Source organism: Urocitellus parryii, chromosome 11 (genome assembly GCF_045843805.1).
Source record: "Urocitellus parryii isolate mUroPar1 chromosome 11, mUroPar1.hap1, whole genome shotgun sequence".
NCBI lineage: Eukaryota > Metazoa > Chordata > Mammalia > Rodentia > Sciuridae > Urocitellus > Urocitellus parryii.
This window is the reverse complement of record NC_135541.1, coordinates 119,869,649-119,874,356: the sequence shown is the minus strand read 5'-3', so window position 1 is coordinate 119,874,356 and position 4,708 is coordinate 119,869,649. Positions and strand designations below refer to the sequence as shown.

General features: G+C 36.5%; 1 non-coding gene across 1 annotated transcript; it reads right to left on the bottom strand.

Moving 5' to 3' along the window:
• Positions 1–1,681: 1,681 nt before the first annotated feature.
• LOC144249437 (U6 spliceosomal RNA) lies at positions 1,682–1,788 on the bottom strand. Its single transcript, XR_013342234.1, has one exon. It is a non-coding gene; the product is annotated as a U6 spliceosomal RNA (small nuclear RNA).
• Between the last annotated feature and the right edge of the window lie 2,920 nt (positions 1,789–4,708).

The following is a 4,708-nucleotide window of genomic DNA, read 5'->3' as shown; positions in this document are numbered from 1 at the left end:
GATGAGAGATATCAAACTTTCCTCTTTGTATTTAACTTTAATTTAGGAGGTTATGGGGATTCATTTGCTCGACACAGGAACAAAAGCCAGCAATGTTCCTGTGATGACCAAAAAATCCTTATTCTCATTCCTGACTATAAGAAATAAATATGTACACATAAGGTTCTTATTTCAGTTACATCAAGTGATGTCACATAAAAGAGTTCACTCCTAGGTAAAAATTAATTGAAAATGATCCAAGTATTTTAAGACCACGTGGTTACTATAAAGTTAATACAATTATAAGTTATGTCCTTATTCTTAATATATATTTTTCTAGATATTTAGATAACCTATTGTTGTTAATCTATAAAATAATTAGCACATGTCTAATTGTTTGGTTAATGTATATTTGTCTAATTGTTTTTCTTTAACAGAAAACCATAATTTATACATTTTATATGTACATTCACCATTCAGTTAGAGATATTTGAGATAAATGTGTTTACTATAAATTTGCTTTTAAGAAAAAAACACAATCTTCAAGTAGTTTCTAATTCTCAAGTTATTGTACAAACGTATAAGATGATAAACAAGTATAATTCTGTCTACAAAATATCTAAGGATTTTAACCATATTTTCATTGATATTTCTTATCAAAGTACAACTATTTGTTTATAAATTCTAAGGCTTTCAAAAATTGTTCCAAAGTGTGACCAGGAGAAATTCTAGAAGATAAAGCTGCTTCAGCAGAGAGGAAGCACACATTGGAGACCAAAAAAAAGAAAAAAAGAGAGAGAGAGAGGAAAAAGAAGTCATCTTTGGGTAAAACAAGGTCTTTATATTCTAAATTTTAATGATAAAAATATTTTTCTAAATAAAAAGATCTTTATATCATTATCTAACAAGATGATATAAAAAATTAAAACAATTAAAAAAGAGAGTTATATGTACTGGACTGACTATAACAATTTTAACTGACTAATTCAAAGATATTTCAGGCTATTTCCCTAATTTTACTATGCTGATATGAGCTAAGATTCTGCCCATATTTTGACATGATAAAAAGCTATTAAAATGTTAAGTTTATTTCCTTAAAGTTGTTTATTGCCTAATGATTCTTGCTGTTTAAGACAAAGAAATTTTGGTAAATAGATTCATATCCTTGATTAAACACTAAGTATATTAAACTGCTGACTTAGATCCCAATTTTGACAATAGTCCTTTAAGACTAAATTTGATTGTTCTAAGACACAAAGACACTGTTGATTTTTACATATTTTGTTTGTTAGATAATTATATGAGATTTAAGACAACATTTTACTAGGACTGAAGTTCTCCAAATTAAAATTGTATGTTAATTTTAAGTTCTCTGGCTGGACATATTATCTATAAAAAATATGGTAAGACTTATATACTGCTCCCTACATTGGAAAATAACCTTAATCATATTTTTTTAAAAACAATTAAGATATATCTATTTAAAGGATAATATTCTAAAATATAAAGATATTTTGAGACCTTCTCAAAAAGAGATAGTGAGTTCTTTTTTTTCTTTTTTTATTTATTTTTTTATTGGTTGTTCACAACATTACAAAGCTCTTGACATATTATATTTCATACATTAGATTGAAGTGGGTTATGAACTCCCAATTTTACCCCAAATGCAGATTGCAGAATCACGTCGGTTACACATCCACAAAAAAATATGGAACGCTTCACGAATTTGCGTGTCATCCTTGCGCAGGGGCCATGCTAATCTTCTCTGTATCCTTCCAATTTTAGTATATGTGCTGCCGAAGCGAGCACAGATAGTGAGTTCTTAATAAATTATTAGGATGGATCAACTTGTCTAAATTAAAAAATTACAATAATCAACAAAAGGTAAATCTATTCTTATCATTTAAAAACTTGCACTGTAATATGTAACTTATAATATTATGACTTATGCCAAGTCTTTACTCAATTTTATTAAATAAAGAAATGGGGAAAATACAGGATCCCAGAGAGACAAACTAGGATTTACAAAATGTTTTTAAATTTTTTCTTGAAATGTAATATTGAGAGCCTTAATGTTACTTAACACAATTCAGTAAATTATATTAGATTTCAAAGGAAAGTTTAAAGCAGTCATCATGATGATGACTGAGAAACCTGGCTCAGGAAGGTAAATTTCCAGCTACAGAGTCTACACCATGCAGCTTCATGAGCTTGTCAGGTAAGTAAAAATTATGAAAAGACTTATATGGACCCATTTCCCAGGTCCACCTGTAATGTGTCTTGCAGTGTGGACTGGAGAGTCCACCCATGAGACTAGATTAATTGTCCTGACTGTAATGGTCAGTTATATATTGATTCTGTGGTAAACAGACTGTCTGGAAGTATCTTTGAGAAAAAGACAGTGTTGAAATTACATATTTTTTCTGCATCCCTATGGATGGCGGCTATGGACCAGATGTGAGTAACACCAACCAAGGGCCAGTTCTCTGTGAGGGATCACACTCTGAGTCTTAGCATTGGCCTCCTCTTCAACCATCTGTGTCTCTCGGCTTTGTCACAATATTACTGTTTGTCTGTCGATGGCCTTTCTCCTTCCTTCCTGAACACAGTCTCACCTGCCCAGTGCTGTGAGCCGGGTCCTCCATGGAGAAGAAACCTGAGTTTGCTGATCCTAGGGTAAATGCTGGTGTGGAGGCCACGGGGGCATTATCTATCAAGGAGACAGGGAGCCCTCTCGGGGACAATGCCTTGCACACTCCACTTGTGCAAAGGCCTAATTCTTCACCCCCCTGAGAGAGGTCTCCTGCTCCATGGCAGCTTTGCTCCCCATGTCTAGCTCAGATGGGGACCCAAGTGACAGACAGAGACCTAGTCCACAGCGACTGCCCCCTCACCACAGCAGGAAACACCTGCAGCTGCTGGAAAGGGCCGTGTCTGGATGCTTCCTTTTTTCCTCTGCTTTTCCCTTTTCCTTTCTTCTCTCATCAGGGTTCTCCTTTGGCAACAAATTTAATAAAAGGGGAGGAGATGTTGGAACAGCCTTCAGTTGCAACTAACAGCTGCGAGCATTTAGAGTTCCTCACAGTGGGGTTACATTAGGCAGAAGACGATTGGCTTATGGATGTTGTCTTGCTTATGTATGATTGACGAGCATGCCCCACTCGAACCCTATAACAGTTGTGTGCATTTCAAAAATAAACTGAGCTACTGGACGTTGACTTGAGGTTTGTCACCAGCCAGTTCTCACCAGCTCCTGGAGTCTGTGTGTTGATTCCACATCTCTACCCCCCACAACTGAGATAGCCGAGGTAGCCAAGCAACTAATTGACCACACCAGTGACAGGAACTTATGCTAGACAGCAGATAAGAAACCTAAGCCAGCCAATTATGCTGGACCTTAGTGGCTAAGACTATGTTTACCTATATGGACAATTGTTGGAAAGATTATTAAATAGATTTTTCCAATTGTACTTATATTACTGACAGATCTAATAAACTGCTTAAATATGAGAATTAAGAAAAAAGATGATAAATATCCTGTAGACTCTAAGAATACAACTTATTGCATCATTAGTTATTGCCAGCTAATATTTCAGATCTATAATATGCTGAGGTTAATATTCAGGCTTTGAAACAGGTGCATGTTAATTAACCAGACCTAGGCAAACTTCTGGTCTCATAATCCCTGAAGTGACTACTTTAAATGTTATTCCTTGCTTATTCAATTGCAGCCTTTGTGGCTATGTCTTAAAACTTACAATGTGTGAATTTTCTTAATGTTTGACTTAAATTATTTCCAAAATCCTTCATGGTCAGATAAGTGCTGATGGAAGGATGAGAACTAAGTAATAATGCTCTAGAAGACAATGTAATAAATAATGTGAGTGAGCCCTCTGCTCTGTGGTTTATGGAGAGGCCTAAATGCCATGCCAATGAAAATGTCTGTTACTATGGCCAAATGCAATGCCTCCCAATAAATTTAGGAAAAGAGTTAAGAATATTCTGATGAGTGTTTGGTGAAATAATAATAATAACCTGGATCTTCCAAGTTGATTGTGTTATGAAGAGGATATGTTTTCTACTCATTCTTTTTCTGTTTCAATAGTGGATCATGATGACCTTGGACCAAGAGTCAAGTGACTGAAAGATAGAATTTCCCAGTTGCATTTTTTAAATATATATTAAGAAAGGGGGGAACATGTGGGAGACCAACCTTGCACGTGACTGAGTCACACTCCCCGGCTGGGCGCTGAGGCGCTCAGTGGCAGAAATGTGGCAGAGCTTTCCCCACCCTTCTTGGGTGGGAGGGTGGGTGTCTTGTGCATGGGTGTGTCTTGCTACAGCCCCATGGGTGGAGCTATGCTCACCTGTTCCTTTGTAATATAACCCCTTGCCCTGTTTAGGATAGAATCTTCCATGGAAGTGCCTTGTGTGTGTCCCCTTTCCTTACTGTGCCCTTGGGTGTGGCCTACCCAGGTGTCAGTCACCTGCTGACAGTGGACATCATGAAGCTAGACTCAGCCCCCTGAAACCTGGCCCCTTGCCTCATTTGAATAGTTTCTCCTCAACAAAATGGGTCAGTGCAAGTGCTCTCTCTCTCTCTCTCTCTCTCTCTCTCTCTCTCTCTCTCTCTCTCTCTCTTGTTGAGGATCTTTAAGTTCTGAGTAGCCATTACAGTGACCCCAAAAGAAAAAGATACTTGAGTCTCTTGTGTGGTTATTTTGTGCAG